The sequence below is a fragment of the Heteronotia binoei genome, chromosome 8 (assembly GCF_032191835.1).
Source record: "Heteronotia binoei isolate CCM8104 ecotype False Entrance Well chromosome 8, APGP_CSIRO_Hbin_v1, whole genome shotgun sequence".
NCBI lineage: Eukaryota > Metazoa > Chordata > Lepidosauria > Squamata > Gekkonidae > Heteronotia > Heteronotia binoei.
Window position 1 is genome coordinate 19,459,170 of NC_083230.1, and position 18,147 is coordinate 19,477,316.

The window sequence follows — 18,147 nt, forward strand, 5'->3', positions numbered from 1 at the left end:
AGGGGGAAAAGGCTTAAGTTTCATCTAGACGGGTAGCATAGACTCAATCTGAATCAGACCTGCATGTGCCTGATAATTAAGCTGCCAGTACGGATCACCTAGAACATATGAACATATGAAGCTGCCTTATACTGAATCAGACCCTTGGTCCATCAAAGTCAGTATTGTCTTCTCAGACTGGCAGCGGCTCTCCAGGGTCTCAAGCTGAGGTTTTTCACACCTATTTGCCTGGACCCTTTTTTGGAGATGCCAGGGATTGAACCTGGGACCTTCTGCTTCCCAAGCAGATGCTCTACCACTGAGCCACCGTCCCTCCCCCATACATATGTCAAAAGCCAATGGAGAGAGCATGTGGATTTTGAAATGTAATGCTTCAATTCATACATGTTTACAATCTACTATGTGCAAGGTTGCCAAATCTGGGTTGGAAAACTTTAAATGTCGAAGGGGAGCTTGGGCATGGTGGAATTTGGGAAGGGGAGAGGCCTCATCAGTGTATAATGTCACAGAGTCCATCTGCGGAAGAAGCTAGTTCTCCAGGGAAAATGGTCTATGCAGTCTGGAGACTGTAACTGTAATTCAGTTGTAATTCTGGGAGATCTCCATGCTTCAGCTGGAGGTTGTCAACCCTATGTATGAGACACAGGGAAAAGCAAAATCCACATAAAATACAGGGCGGAGGAAAAACCGTTGAGAAAAGACAAGATACAAAAGGCAGCAGAAAACGTATTGAGGAATCGCTATAGTGCAAACACAGCTTTCGATATGGACCTGGATTCACAGATATTATATCCACACAGGAAAGAATGGCATCTACAGCTGGAGATTTATTTGCTATGTTCACTGCAGCTGTTTCCACTGCAGAGCAGATATGCCACTATTTAGCTGAAAAAGTGACTTCTCTCTTTGATTATCAGAACAGATGTAGTAACACCTGCCCACCCCAATCAGCTGCACATATGGCTTTCTCCCATGCTCGCCTGCTTTTCTTCTAGACCCTGGCCACTGTTCACTCCTAAGATGCATATGATACCACAACCAATCCGAGCACTTACTGTTCAGTGCAGTACCTCATCTTTATTTTGCTGATGTTTACCTAATGCTACAAATCTTAATTTGTAACCTCTGTTTATTTCTAGTTCACGAAGTCATTTGGCGTGTCATGAACTGCCCGGAAGCATCACTGTAGAACTGAGATTTGTTGAACAGTAAAAAGAATGAAAGAATAAAAGAAAGTAACCTTTACAATGAAAGTGTGTACAAACTAGAATAACCTTTCTGTATTTATTGGGTCTGGGTTTCCCCCCATAATTCAAAAGCCCTAGTGTCTGCTAAAAAAACCTCTCCTTGTTCCAAACGTCTTCAGTTTTCCTATTTTCAAGCCAACTTGGATCTGTGTGTCATAAATACAGCACAAATGTTAAGTCTCTCTCATTTTCCTTCCGTATACATCGTCCAACAACAACCTAATGATTTAAGAGACTTATTTTTATCGCCAAAACCACGCTTTTCCCTTTTAACAATAAGAAACCTCTTTCCACATCCAAAAGGATCATTCACGCAGGTTTCATATTTTTCAAATGATGCCTTGTGACTGCTAAAATATAGCTTCCTTGTAGTAAAGTTATTTATTTATTTATTTTATTACATTCGATTAGCTAGGCTGCCCTTCTCTGCAAGCAGGGCTCAGGGTGCCTTACAACAGGGGCAAATATAATGCAATAGGATTAAAACAGCATCAAAACACTTGAAAACAATCTCAAGAAAACAATACTATATCCAAGATGATGGAGGAATTCCAATTTCCACGGGCCCCCTTGGTGCAGAGGATATGGAAGAATAAAGGGAGACGCTATAAGAATGCCAGACTGTTGTTGTCCTCAACCAAATGCCTAGTGGAACATCTCTACCTTGCAAACTCCATGGAAGGGTAGTAAATCCCATAGGGCACAGAAGTTCTCTGGAAGAGAATTCCAGCCAATGGAAGGACAGCTGGATCTCTCTCAGGGGACTACCAGGAGGCTCTTATTACCAGGGCCAGCTCATCCACTAGGCAAACTAGGTGGTTGCCTAGAGCACCAGGAGGGTGGGGGTGCCGAATTCGGCTTCCTCCCTCCCGGTGCCCCAGGCAAGTGCCCAGTTTGCCTGCCTCCACTGCCCACGCACTGCTGCCGCTGCCTGTCCCTCCTCTCCATTCCTGTCTCATCCCTTCGCTTCCCTTCCCCCTGCACTTGAGCCCTGCCAGCCATGGCACGCCTGCCTTTTCCTCCTCCCGCGTGCTGCCCACCCCCTCCTTCCCTTCCTATCCTGTCTTGGCCTTGGCATGCCTGCCTCCTCCTACACCCATGCACCTCCTTTTCCTTTCCTTTCCTTTCCTTCCCATCCCTTTGCCTCCCCCCCTGGCCTGAGCCCTGCTGGATGTGGCACAACTACTTCCTCCTCTGTTCATGTGCCTGCCCGCTCCCACCACTGCCCCCTCCTTCCATTCCCATCCCTTCACCTCCCCTGATGTGATCACAGTGCAGCGTGGGACGGGACAGGAAGGGAAGGAGGAGGCGGGTGAGTGTTGCGCCTTGGCGTGGTGTCCTGGGGGGTTGCAGTGCTACGGGGGATGGTGGTGGGGGGCACCTGCCTGGGATGTCATGTGCCCTTGGGCCAGCACTGCTTATTACTAGAGTGTAGTGCTCTTCCAGGGACATATTGATAGAGGCAGTCCCCAAGGTATGTGGGTCCCTGATCAGTGATGGCCTTGAAGGTCAAAGCCAAGACCTTGAACCAGATCCAGTGCTCCACTGGAAGCCAGTGCAGCTTGCACAAGAGGTTGAATGAATGCCACCCAGGAGGCCTCCATAAGGACCTGGGCAGCTGCATTTTGGATCAGCTGGAGTTTATGACCTATGTTTGTCTCTTCTGGGGACCCAAACTGGTTTGCAACATTCTCCCCATCTCCATTTGTATCCTCGCAACAATGTTATGAGGTAGGTTTGGTTGAGAGTATGTGAGTAGCCCAAGGTTATCCAGCAAATTTTCTTGGTAGAGTGGAGATTCAAACCATGGTCTCCCAGATCCTAGACTGACACTCAAAGCACTACACCATGCTGGCTGGATCAGTTCCTAACCAATGTTTTAGTTGCTATTTTTATGTTTTGTATAACTCTGTTTTTTTAATTGTTTTAATGAAGTGTGTTGATGAGGTTAATTTTAATGGTTTTAAAATATGGTTCTTATGTGTGTTTTAAAGTGTTCACCTCTTTGGTGGCCCTTGTAAGGGCAGAAAAAACAGTATACAAATGTTGTAAATAAATAGAAATAAAATACAGTATTTGCTGGCGTATAAGACTACTTTTTCCCCCTGAAAAACATGCCTCCAAGTGGGAGGGTTGTCTTATATGCCAGGTGCACTTCAGTTGGGATAGACATAGCTGCCCATAGTGGCCTCCCGATGCCTGCCCACCTCATTCTACATACCATGCAGTATGCTGCAGTATCCAGCCTGGCCGCGGCAGGTCATCAGCGTGGCTGCGGCGAGCATCAGCAGCGAGACAGGGGTGCCAGCCTTTTCGGCGTGACCGGCCCGTTCTGCTCGGCGGGAAGCAGCGGCGCTCCGGCCCGCCCCTTGTCTATGCAGAACTCGCACATGCGCACTTGCGCACTAGTGCCGGTCACAGGGAGATGCAGGGGTGGGCCGGAGGCAGGTGTGCGGAAGAGGGGGTAGTCTTATATAGCGAGTATATAACAAACTCTATATTTTGAGTGGAAATGTTGGGGGGTCGTCTTATACGCCCAGTCGTCTTACACGCCGGCAAATACGGTAAATAAGATAATGAAAAACTATGGTGTCTTCTAACAATGGTTACTTAATGAAACCAGGATTCATCTTATAAATGATCACTCAAGTCCAAGTCTGCTTCAAGAAATTCTGGTTTTATTACCACTGCTGGCCAGGCAGCTCTGTACCCTGGGAAGCTCATTCCCAGCAATGTCATTTCTCCAGAAAGCACTTTCCTGGGGGCATCTTCTTTGGGGTGGAGGGGTTGTGACCTAGAATCTGTAAAAGCAATCCTTAACAAACTTGGAAGGCAAGTAGAGGAAAATCAGCTGAAGATCACTGCGAGTTTAGTGTCTTTAGCTTTCACAAGATCTGTCCTGTACACTCCTGAACCTTCTGAACCTGTGCCTGTCAAGATGACAGTTTCAGAAAGTTCAGGAATTTATAGAATGCATCCTGTGCAAACTAGAGACATCAAAGTCACAGGGGACCTCCTGCCAATGCTTCTCTACACGTCCTGCAAGTTCTGCCTCCCTTGTTACTTTGAAGATGGGTAAACGTTTAGATTGAGCAGAGACAGCCTGTCTGGAAATGTACCCACTCACAAACAGCTTCAAAGATTATGGAAAGTTCATGCCAATTGGCCTGCCACAAACTTCACAAACCATGAACTGTCCAAAATCCAGCACAAACTTTAGGTAAACTGGTTCATCAGTGACTATGGTTTAGTAATCCAACTTCACACCATTGTCCCAGATCCTGCTTTGACGTGCCCTGACTTCATGGTTTTCAGTCTTTTGCAGTTTACATCTTGCCCTATCAAAGAACTTGGGTTCCACCATGATAGAGATAAGACATCGATTTCCCCCTGAAATGGACATTTATATGTTTACAAACATTCTGTCATTACTGTTAGTTTGCCAAAAGGTCAGATAATCCAGGGCATGCAAGGTCAGCAGGAGATATGTCACACTTGAAGATGGGCATATGGACTAAAGGAGAGCAAATTAGTACCTGTTAATAAAGCCCTGCATCCCACCTAGATTACTTCTGCATACATGTAGAGAAGCACTGCCCTAACTAACCTTAATTAGCAATCTGGGCTACATTCAATCACATTAAACATAATTGGAATAATTATGTTTAAATAATAATAATAATAAAAAAAAACATGGCTTTTGAGTGATACCTGAACTGAGTTTATAGCCCTTTTCACAGGTGAAGGCACTTCTCCACACAATAGGAACCCTTAACATGCTGGAAGAGCCCTATGTGTGCACACTTTAGGGGTGCAACCATAGTTCAGTGACAGAGCATCTGCTCTGTATGCAGAAGGTCCCAGGTTTAATCTCTGGTCCTCTCCAGTTAAGAAAGGATCAGGTAGTATGTATTAAGAAAGACCTTTGCCAAAGAACCTGGAAGACCACTTTCAGTCAGAATAGGCATGATTGACCTTTGTAAACAAATGGTCTGACTCAGTAGAAAGTAGTTCTACAGGTTTGCTTTTACTTGTATAGGACCTTTACACACCCTTAAATGAACCTTCCCTCCATAATGCTTTTTCCTTTACGAGTACTTTTAATCTCCCCAGGATATTGTTTGAAAAGGGTCATGGGTTCTACCTCTGCATAAATTCATACATACAACTGCGACCATAGTTGGTCCCAGGAAGAAGAGTATTCCTTACTGAGAAACTTTCTCCCTTTGGGTGATAGGCTGGATTTAGATCTTTATGGTGACTCTTTGCTGAGGTGAATCATCTCACTTCACACCATTGTCTCATAGCCTGGTTTGATGTGCCAGAAGGTCCAGTTTGGTGTAGTGGATAAGTGTGTAGACTCTTATCTGGGGGAACCGGGTTTGATTCCCCACTCCTCCACTTGCAGCCTTTAGAATGGCCTTGGGTCAGCCACAGCTTTTGCAAGAGTTGTCCTTGAAAGGGCAGCTTCTGTAAGAGCTCTCTCAGCCCCACCTACCTCACAGGGTGTCTGTTGTGGGGGGAGGGAAAGGTAAAGGAGATTGTGACAGCTCTGAGACTCTGAGTATAGGGCAGGATATAAATCCAATATCATCATCTTCTTCTTCCTCCTCTTCTTCTTCCTCTTCTCTTTCCTTCCTTCCTTCCTTCCTTCCTTCCTTCCTTCCTTCCTTCCTTCCTTCCTTCCTTCCTTCCTTCCTTCCTTCCTCCCTCCCTCCCTCCCTCCCTCCCTCCCTCCCTTCCTTCCTTCCTTCCTTCCTTCCTTCCTTCCTTCCTTCCTTCCTTCCTTCCTCCCCTCCCCTCCCCTCCCCTCCCCTCCCCTCCCTTCCCTTCCCTTCCCTTCCCTTCCCTTCCCTTTCCTTTCCTTTCCTCAATTCATCCTTAAAACAAGAGAAGGGGCACAATGATCATGGGAGATTTCAATTATCCAAACATCTGTTGGAAGTCCAACTCTTCTAAATAAATAAATGTCAAATAAATTCCTGACGTGTCTTGCTGACAACTTCCTTTTCCAGAAAGCAAAGAAGGAAACAAGGTGATCTGCTCTTTTGGACTTGATTCTCACCAACAAAGAAGAATTGGTTGATCAGGTGGAAATTGTGGGCACCCTGGGCAGCAGTGGCCATGTGATTTTGGAATATACAGTTTTAGGGAAGGGAAAAGCTGTATGTAGCCAGACATATAGGTTGGACTTCAGAAAGGCAAACTTCAACAAACTTAGAACTATGCTGAGTAAAATCCCATGATCACAAATACTTAAGGAGAAGGGGGTTCAAGAGGGGTGGGAGTTTCTTAAAAGCGAAATATTGAAAGCACAATCACAGATGATTCCTATGAGAAGAAAAAATGGAAGAACCAAGGATAAATATAAACAAATCACCAGTGCTTGTAGAGAAAGAGTTAGGAAAGCTAAAGCTCATTATGAGCTTAGCCTAGCCAAAGATGCTGAAAACAGAATAAGAAAAAGACCAAGGACATGGTAGGTCTATTGTGAGGGCAGGAAAGTGAAATTGTAATGGGTAATGAAGAGAGGGTGGAATTGCTCAATCCCTTCTTCTCCTCAGTTTTATCTTCAGAGGGAAACAGTGCTTAACATGGCAAAAACAGAACATATAATGAGAGTGTGGAGTTCCAACCTAGGATCAGCATAGGGGTAGTACATAAACATCAAGTTTCTTTAAATTAAATCAAGTCCTCAGGGCCAGATTGCATTGAAGAATAGTAACAGAGCTTGCAGAAGGATTTTCTGAGCCTCTGGCCATTATTTTTGAGAATTCTTGGAGAACATGTGAGGTGCCAGAAGATTAGAGGCGGGCAAATGTAGTTCCCATCTTCAAAAAGGGGGAAAAGGAGGATCCAGGTAATTATCAACCCATCAGCTTGATGTCTATACCTGGAAAAGTTTTAGAACAAATCATCAGTCAGTCCTGGAACATTTAGAAAGGATGACTGTAATTACTGAAACTGGTTGACAGATTGCACCCAAAGAGTGCTTGTGAATGGTTCCTCATCCTCTTGGAGAGGAATGACAAGTGGAGTGCCTCAGGGATCTGTCCTGGGACCTGTTTTGTTCATCATCTTTATAAATGATTTGGATGAAGGAATAGAGGAAATTCTTATTAAATTTGCAGATGATACTAAATTGGGAGGAATTGCAAATATAGTAGAAGACAGAAAGAGGATCCAGGATAATCTTGACAGGAAAACTGGGCTGAAACCAATAAAATGAATTTTAACAGGGCTAAATGTAAAGTTCTGCATTTAGGTAAGAAAAATCCCATGCATGGTTATAGGATAGAGGAGACTTGTCTGGGCAGTAGTCTGTGCAAAAAGGATCTAGGATTCTTAGTGGACCATACACGGAACATGAGTCAACAGTGTGATGTGGTGGCTAAAAGGCAAATGCAATATTGGACTGTATTAACAGAAGCATAGTGTCCAGATCACGTGAACTGATGGTATCTCTTTACTCTGCTCTGGTAAGACCTCACCTGGAGTATTGTGTTCAGTTTTAGGCACCACATTATAAGAAGGATATAGACAAGCTGGAACAAGTCGAGAGGAGGGCAACAAAAATGGTGAGGGGTTTGGAGACCAAGTCCTACAAAGAATGGATGAAGGAGTGTCATGAGCCCTGACGAGGAGGAGTTGGAAGGGTTAACAGACCTGGAAGAGTCACCAACCAGTTCCTCAACCAAACAACCAGCAGCTGGCCCATCAATCACTCTCCCCACATTCCAGGCACCAGTGTCAGCTGTTCTCAATCAATTTCCTCCAAGCTCTCCCCCTCCCATCTCAAGAGTTCAAAGCAGGCTCCAGAAAGAATTTTCAGAGCAAAGACATGAGGCACGCCGATGCTTCAGATCTCTCAGCCCTGAGATCTAGCAGAGTTGCTGCCACCCAGGGAGCAGACTGATTGAGGCTCCCATATAACTCCCACCCAGGACCTGGTAACCTTGTGGAAACAATAAGTCTATTCTCTGGCTTGCATCCACACTCCTTCCTGATCCTGACCTGCTTGAATTCCTTGGCACCCTGACCCTTTGGCTTTTGGACACTGACTTCTGATTCTGGTTTGCAATTTTACTTTGGTGACTTGACTCCTGCTTGACTTCCTGGACTTTGACCTTGGACTGGCTTTGCCCTGAGAATGTGACAAGGAGCTGGGGATGTTTAGCCTGGAGAAGAGGTGGCTGAGAGGTGATATGATCACCATCTTCAATTACTTAAAGGGCTGTCAAATAGAGGTTGGTGTGGAATTCTTTTCTGTGGTCCCAGAAGGTAGGACTAGAACCAATGTATTGAAATTAAATCAAAAGTGTTTCCGGCTCAACATTAGGAAGAACTTTCTGACAGTTAGAGGGGTTCCTTGGTGGAACAGGCTTCCTTGGGAGGTGGTGGGCTCACCTTCTTTGGAGGTTTTTAAACAGAGGCTGGATGGCCATCTAACAGCAATGTGGATCCTGTGAATTTGGGGGGGGGGGGGTATTTGTGAGTTTTCTTCATTGTGCAGGGGGTTGGACTAGATGACCCTGGAGGTACCTTCCAACTCTATGAGTCTATGACTTGTATGATTTTTGCCATGCAACCTTTTTTACCTTATCACCTATTTCTAATTGCTTTGTATCATCTGCGTAACAGAACACCGCCACTGTGGCAAGCAAATAGTTGTCTACAAATGGTCTATGTAAAATAGGCATTAGAATTAAGCCATGATGCAACTTGGGCACATGACCATATAGGAATTCACAGGCAGTTCCCCCAAGGCTACAGTTCTGCACACAGTTCAGCTGAAATCAATAGTTTTTTTAAACAGCTTAATTGAGTGTAGGATTGCAGCTCTTGCAAATCATGAAGCCATCCACCCACCCCCCTTCAGGAGAACTGCATTCTGGTTCTTTTGCCTTCCATTTACCCAGACACGCACCAGTGCTTTACACGTTGCAAAATTTGACAGGTCTAAAGCTTTGACCCAAATTCAACTCTCTCTCTGACTGTAAATCAGATGCCACATACTGCCTGTGGTTTTTAATTTAATATGCCTGCCTTCTAATTTGTTAGAAATGTCAATATTAACTTTTATGGATTTTCATGCCGGAGTTGAATCTTGCCTCAGGAGGAGTTAGAGGCAGAGAGAGAAACACTGGCTTGTGAGCCATTAGAGGAAAAGAAAGCCAGCTCTCACAAGGCAAAAAAATACATGAGAAACAACCTCTGCTTTCAAGGCAGCAGGTTAGAATACACCTTAACCTAGCAGCTGATAGGAAAAGGTCCCTCTGCTTTATTTTCCACGGCTTCACAGCTTAAATCCAGTGCCTTTGAGGCTGGTAGTGCAAATGAGAAGTTCAATGCATTTATTGTAGTCCTCCTTTCTCACTGAGGCTCGCGGTGGATTGCAAAATGTAAGACAATGAAATCAAATAGCTTGAGGCATCTAACAAACAACGCAATGATGCTAGAACTGCAAAAAAATAGAAACAATACAAAAACGTATCGGACATGATATGTCATTATGGATATCAAGCAATCCCTTCAGACGACTGGGAGCAAAAAATGGGGGGAGGAGTGATGTCATAATGTCACTTCTGGTTATACATCGAAGCAATGTCACAATGCTCTATGGACCCCCAGGCTCTATGGAAAAAAACAGAGACTTGCGGAATTCTTAGAGCGCTGTGACATGAAGTGAGAAATAATGCCAGAAGTGACATCATGGCATGCTTCCTACCTCAAATGTTGGCTCCTGCTGGACGGAAGTGTGGCAGTGGGGACCAGGGCCAAGAGATCACTATGGCAGGCAGTCTTGTAAGACTATGGTGGTGATCAGATATGCAATTTAATCAGTTGTCATTGCTGTTCTCTACTGGATTAAAACTGCATGATCAGACAGCAACAGCTGTCTCTCATTCTTGAGTCATCATGCTCCTGCTCTATTCCCTGTTCAAGATGGATAATTTTGTTACCTGATCCATTGTGGTGTTTTCTGAGTTGTCCAGTTTCACCCTTCAGGTTTCACTGTTTGAACCCTCCTGCCATGATGTCAAGCCACTTCCAGATGCCTGAACGCTTTCCAAGCATGAACACTACTTTGGAAGCCTCAGGCTTCTGCTTAACTTCTGCCATTTAAAAAAAAATAGTGATTGTGCATAACTGCATATTTGCACATCTCTCTCTCCCACCACCCTTTCTCTCACACACAGAGGAATTTGTTTTCTTAAAAAAAAAAATCTTCCAAAGAAATATATCTGTACATTACAGCTTTTTTCTGTGCTTTGCAGCACATGGGGTGGGAAAGGGAAATGGGTTACTTGAAAAGAGATGAGGGGGGGGGGGTTCAAGGAGAGAGGGAGGTGGGAGGGAGTCTGAGGAGAAGGATGATGCCTGTCACTCCAGCTTTGCTCCAGGTTTTTAAATGAAAACACAAGCAGCACACAGGATCAGGACGAAGCTTCTCTGTTCTCCCCCCCCCAGCTTTGAAATGAAAACATTGATGTTCTCAAACACACCATTTAACAATATTTTCCTCACACTGACTGGACTACATATCCCAGCAGCCTCCTCCAGTGATCCCATTGGCCACCAACTGCTGCCATTCTGCAGCTCCTACCGAGGAAAAGTACAGTCTTTCTCTGCAGTGGGGACCAAAGCAGGAGGGAAGCAAGCTCAGCGGGGTATAATGACACAGAGTCCACCCTGCAAAGCAGCCATTGTCTCCAGGGAGAGAGAGATTTAAAAAACAATTGTGTCAAGGATACAGTTTGACAAAATTGACAAAAATCTATCTATTATATTGTGCAAAAACATCCAAATTGCATTCCAAAACCATAAATCACAGAGAGAGCATAAAGTCCCAAACAGAAACACTGTTTCTAAGGATGACTCCGACGAATTCTTTACAAAAAGTCTATAAGGAGTAATACCACTCGGGAGTAAATTCCAAATGGAGTCCTTCCACTGATGTCTGCTTCTGAAGGAGAAATTCTTGCCTTCACGTAATCACCGGCTTAAATCGCGTTCCGCTGCACCTGCAGCTTCTTCACAAAGCCAACTATATAATAAGACCAAATGTGACAACAATAATACAATAAACACTGGTGCAAATAAAACATTAAAATATACAAAATGCAACACATAATACAACCTGGCAAGGTCCTCAGACCGGCCTCTCTCAAATGGCCAAATTAGAATTTTCAATTGACGGCTTGGCCATACTAGAAAATCAGTATCCTGAAAGGACAAGTCACAGCTGGTATTAATTAGCATTTAAAGGGAACCTCTTATATTTTACAGACACATACCCCCCAAAAAAACTTACACGAAACATGAGAGATCATTATACTGGTTAAGACCAAAGGGTTCAATCGTATTTAGATGATGTATCCACCTCGCCTCCTTCTGCAGCAAGGTCTTTTGTAAATCACCACCCCTACCATTAAAGATTTCTACCTTTTGTAGTACAAAGAATTTCAGGGATTCTAAATCATGGCCTGTTTCCATATAATGTTGGGAAAGAGGAATGCCAGGAATTTGGTGACAAACCCTTGAGATGTGTTCTAGGACCCGAGTCTTAACAGCCCTCCGAGAACATCCTACATAGATTTTTAAACAGTCACCAGAGACCAAGGCATAAATAACGCCCTTAGAATCACAGTTTGTAAATCCAGTCAACTTGTCACTTTTGTTCTTGAATCTACATATTCTTTTATCTGTAGAGAATATTTGCAAGCTTTGCAGCCTTTGCAACGGTAATGCCCAGTAGGTAAGTGTGATAGTGTTGTCAATTCCTGCAGGTCTATATGGACCAAGATGTCGCGTAAATTCTGTGACCTCTGAAAACTGTGGGTGGAGACATACATCCCTCAATACTTGACACTATACCCCAGTGGCAGAGAACAATATTTTTTTATAGCTAATGCCTTGGGAGTATACTGCAAAGATCAAAATATTTTTTGTATTTCATTAACTCTCCCTTTCACTTTCTGTCCATTCCAACCCTGTATCATTTTAGTCCGATCTTGTCCCATTGCCTTAATTTTTGCCTTATTAATAACTGCATTAGGGTATCCCCGATCACCAAACTGAGCTGCTAATTGATTACTTGCTTTCACATAGTCAGTTCTCAAAGTGCTATTCCGTTTCATGCGTAAAAATTGGCCATATGGCACATCACTACGCAGATGGGGAGGTTGAAAAGAGGCATAATGAAGATATCCATTCTTCACCACCGGTTTCTTATGATTCTTAATTGCCAAGGTATTGTAGGTAGTACAAAACACAACTGTGACCAAAAACACAATCATGTCAGAATCTTTCTTAAAAGAAAACTTTATACTGGAATGACAATCCAGCCAATCTATTAATGCTCCTACCCTTTCCGCTTGCTTCATCACTATAAAGATATCGTCTACAAATCTAACATAAAATAATATGTTCTCAAAAAAAGGGTTCCTATCAGCATTGCAATAATATTCACTCCAATATGGCCATAAATAAACAGGCAATAGAGGGCACAAAAGTGCTTCTCATCACTACCCCCTTACGCTGCAGAAAAAATTGCTCACCAAAACAAAAATAATTCTTTTCAATAATAAGGTCCACCAAATCAAGCAAAAAGAATGTAGGGGGGTCAAGATCTTCTCTCTGATCTAAATAGAATTGTGCCATTCTTCTCAAATCCTCGAATGGAATATTCATATAACAGTGACTGAATGTCCATAGTAACTAATGAGGCATTGGGTGGGATACAAAAATCTTCAATTTTTGATACAAAATCTGTTGTATCTTTAATATAACTAGGAATCTTTCCAACAAAGGGTTTCAGAAACTGCTCAATGAATTTTTGATCTGCACAACAACACTGTGAGGTAAGGTAAGCTGAAAGTCTATGACTGGTCCAAAATCACCCAGTCAGCTTCCACAGTAAGAACCTGGGTCTAGCAGATCCTGCTCTGAAGCACTAACTCCTATGTCACATTGGCTGTCATGGGGGGCTGCTGCTGAACAGTAGCAAGCAGCCAGGTCTAGGGTAGCCAGCCTCCAGTGGATCCTGAAAAATCTCCTGGTATCATAACTGAACTGCAGACAAAAGATCTGTCTCCCCCTGGAGAAAATAACTGCTTTATGGCATTATATTCAGCTGAGGACTCTCCCCTCCCAAAAGTCTGGCTTTTATAGACTCTACCACAAAATCTCCAGAAATTTCCCATCAACATGGAACTGGCAATGCTAGTCAGGACTGGCCCCAGTGAGTTCTCCCTCAAAGGCCAAAATAGGCCTGGAAAGGGCTCCCTTCCCCTGCATTTTACTGACAGAACCAAGCTTGGTTGCCTAGCAACAGCCACTGCCTAGCAGCTTCCCCACTGGTCAATCCTCATCTCTCCTAGGATGAGGTTTAAGGGAGAAGACAAAGATATTGGATTTATATCCCGCCCTCCACTCCGAAGAGTCTCAGAGCGGCCCACAATCTCCTTTACCTTCCTCCCCCACAACAGGCACCCTGTGAGGTGGGTGGGGCTGAGAGGGCTTTCACAGCAGCTGCCCTTTTAAGGACAACTTCTGCCAGAGTTATGGCTGACCCAAGGCCATGCTAGCAGCTGCAAGTGGAGGAGTGGGGAATCAAACCCGGTTCTCCCAGATAAGAGTCCACACACTTAACCACTAAGGAAGGGAGAGAGTTACAGTAAAGAGGCAGTCACCACTGTTTCCCCACCACTACTGCCAACTTTCACTTCTGAATGCCACAGAGAGTGGGTAGATGATAGCAGGTGAGAGAGAAGAGCAGACTTAACCTATGGAATGCACTTGAGTGGCAGTTGACAGGCCAATGGGTGATGTGGTGAGTCGTTACCAGTAAGTCTGGGCTGTTATATTATAAGGGGATGTCTGCCAATGCTTATCTAGTTGTAGTGTTGAAGCAGACAAGCAAAATTGGGTATGTGGAGGCTAATCTTCATTGCCACATGATGATGTTATTTCTGGTGCAACCCAGAAGTATCAGCATCGCACTAGAGTTATACTTTAGCATTTGTGAAAAAACTCTATGGGAACTCTATGGAAACCATAGAATTTTGGGGTGGGTGCTAGACTGGTATGATGCCAGAGCTTCTGGGCTGTACCAGAACTGACATTATTGCATGGCAATGAAGATTGCCACCCCTCCCCCATAGCAAGTATCCACTCCCCAATCTCCCCACCCCCAGTTGCCAGGCCATTCTAGGGTCTCCAGAATTTTGTCATTCTAGTTCTTTCTCCTTTTAGCTAATGTAAGATTACCCACAGTTTCTTAGCTCATACTCTTTGTCTCCACCCTCAAGCACATTTCACTCACCAGCTTCTCAGTGGCCCCATATCTCCCTCTCAATTTCCAGCTGCTCCTCCCATCTTGGTTCATGAGCTTTACAGACTCGTACTTTATTTTCATCTTTTTTCTCCAAGACTGACCATTTTCGACTATTTTGGAGAGTAGAAAGATTTTGGTGACACAAAACTCTTCGCATTCAATTGGTTTTGTGCCTGGGCTCTGGAAGCACCATGCAACACCTGAGCCCGTTTTTAACAAGGCCACAACTTTACTGAAAGACTGCAGCGCAGCCTCATTCTTGAAATGTTACAGGATTATGAGGCAAAAATGATAGATGTTGGGACAAGCTGTTGGGGCAAGATAGGCAGTTGGGACAAGCTGTTCTGAAATAATAATAAGAAGAAGATAAGAAGATATTGGATTTATATCCTGCCCTCCACTCCGAAGAGTCTCAGAGCGGCTCACAATCTCCTTTACCTTCCTCCCCCACAACAGACACCCTGTGAGGTGGGTGGGGCTGGAGAGGGCTCTCACAGCAGCTGCCCTTTCAAGGACAACCTCTGCCAGAGCTATGGCTGACCCAAGGCCATTCCAGCAGGTGCAAGTGGAGGAGTGGGGAATCAAACCCGGTTCTCCCAGATAAGAGTCCGCACACTTAACCACTACACCAAATTGGCTCTCCACACCAAACTGGCTCTCCACACCAAAATGGTTGAATCATCCACCTCAGATGCATTATTTTGCATTATGGTTCCCACCGAACCATCACTATACCCAGTGAAACTGGCGAGGCACACTTCTCAGACAACTGCCACTCTCAAGGAACTTCTGGTCCCATCTGAAGCAATGCACCTCATACTGAGTAATCTGTATGGAATAAGCACTGCATGCCATTTTGCCCCTACGAAGCAAGCTCTGAAATACACACTGTGCCATGCCATGTTGTCCCTACAGAGAAAACCCTGCTGTCTGCTCCATGTTATGTCATCCCTGAGGAGCCAACTCAACAGCCCACTCTGTGCTGCATAATCTCTGCAAGGCAAGCCCTGAAGTCTGCTCCATGCCATGTTGGCCTTATGGGGCAAGCCCTATCTCACCTGTTCGTACAATACATGCCTTAAAGCAGCCCTTTTAGTGGTCCAATCAGCTTCTATCTCCAAACATCCCCCCCCCCCCAGAACTACTAGGAGCTCTCCGTGAATGTGCCATGTATGGCTGCTAGACTGAATTTCCATTTCTTAAACATTCGAGTCTGGGTGTTGTTTTGACTGAACAACTGATCAGTGCATGAATTTTGGAAACCTCAAGTTACCCAGGATCAGAGTTAAGAAGAAAAGGAAATTGGATTTATACCCCACCCTTCACTTGATCTCAGAACGGCTTACAATCCCCCCCCCCCCGCACAACAGATACCCTGTGAGGTAGGTAGGGCTAAGAGAGCTCTCTCCAAGAACTGCTGTTAAGCAGAACAGCTCTGAGAGCGTTATGGCTGACCCAAGGCCACTCCAGCAGCTGCATGTGAAGGAGTGGGAATCAAACCCAGTTCTCCCAGATAAGAGTCTGCACATTTAGGAAAAGGACAGGTCCCCTGTGCAAGCACCAGTCGTTTCCGACTCTGGGATGATGTTGCTTTCACAACGTTTTCATGGCAGACTTTTTACGGGGTGGTTTGCCATTGCATTCCCCAGTCATCTACACGTTCCCCCCAGCAAGTGGGTACTCATTTTACCAACCTCAGAAGGATGGAAGGCTGAGTCAACCTCGAGCTGGCTACCTGAAAAACCAGCTACCGCCGGGGATCGAACTCAGGTCACAAGCAGAGCTTAGGACTGAAGACAGCAGCTTTAACACTCTGCACCACGGGGCTCTTTTAACCACTACACTAACCTGGCTTAAGGTGCAAGTGCTCTTCCATTTTATGCAAGAAGGGACATAATTTCCACCATCTGGAAGAATTAGGTGAGAAATGTATGTGTGGGAATTACCAAAAGTCTACAAGCTGGAAATAAACAGCAGAACCTGGGAAACTATTTGCAAACTATTCTCATGTCTTCTTCATCCCCTGAGGATACAAGAAAACCTGAAATCAGAAACAGTCATAATGCCCTGCCTTGGCACTAGACAAGTGGGCACAGAGAACATCACTTTTGATGTGAAATCTTTACCTCCTTAATTAGTGATTAACAGCCCTTAATTTGTGACTAACAGCATATTGGACTGTGGTTAGTGCAGCTTCCGTTCTCATCTCATTTGGAGGGGGGGGCGGTAAGCATGGGCTTGTCTTAATGCAGGTGATTCATTTAACATGTTCACTCTTGTGGGGTAAATGTTTTTCTTTGAGAGTACATGGCATGACTTCAACAAATGATTTCATCTCATTTAACAGAGGCATCCAAGAACCTTGACTTGAGCAGCAATCAAAACGTATGCCTTTCATTCCATTGACACAAGGAGTAGTAATATTAAAATCAGGCTATCAGCTGCAGTCCAAATGAGCAAATGGATACAACAAGGATTCTTGTATGTAGCATCTGCCTTAAGGTTTCCACAGCAGCCATTTTCCAGTTATAAACAGGGATGTTTGATCATCTGAAAATGCAACCCATGTCCTGCTTATTCATCGTGATCAGATAACTAATCGTTTGACGAGCAGTCTAAGTTGTTCATGAGCCACTTAAGTCCACTTTTTGCTTACCTTCCGTGCACGCATGCAGTTAAATGCAGCACATATTCATCTCCACCCACTACTAATACTCATCATGTTCCACCAACAACTGTTTAAGTGAAGCATGAACAGTCAGTCATATAGAAGTAAACACGCAGAGGATTTGCAAGACTTGAGGGGATGAATCCCATCCCCCTTAGTGGCTCGCCACTTGACTCACCAGTTCCCATTCCTCCTCTTCTTGGATGTATCATTATAACCTCCCTTCACCTCCCCTATCTGCCTATCATAGAATCCATATAGAGGTGTGTTGTCTATGCAACACGAACACCGATAATGCTCCTCTGCTTCACAGAATTCGCTCCTCCTCCATTTTCTTAAATATTTTTGGATTTTTCTGCAAACCTGGGGGTTCTCCCAATTTTTCAGAAAGTTCTCCTTTCTTTCTGCATGTTTCCAGTACAGGGGTGGCTAGACTTGCTTAACATAAGAGCCACATAGCATAAACATCAGTTATATGAGAGCCACAAGACTGGAACATGAGACGTTTGAGAGCTGCAGGACATGAACATCTGACATGACATGCAGGACATGAACAAGGAAGGAAGGAAAAAAGGCAGGCAGGCAAATAGATTGGGGAGAGGTGGAAAGAAAGTAACTTTAAATTGAAATGCATTCTCCAAGCCACCAGCTGGCTTGCCTTGGAGAAGTGATTTAAAGAGATACATGCCTTCTCCATGCAAGGGAATGAGGCAGTGAGGGCTTCGAGAGCCATGCAATATGGTTAAAGAGCCACATGTTGCTCCCAAGCCACAGTTTGGCCACCCCTGTTCCAATATGTAGATATAAATATCCGTAGATGGGACCATATTGAGAATTAAATATATAGAAGAAGATGAATATATTGGATTTATATCCCACCCTCCACTCCTAAG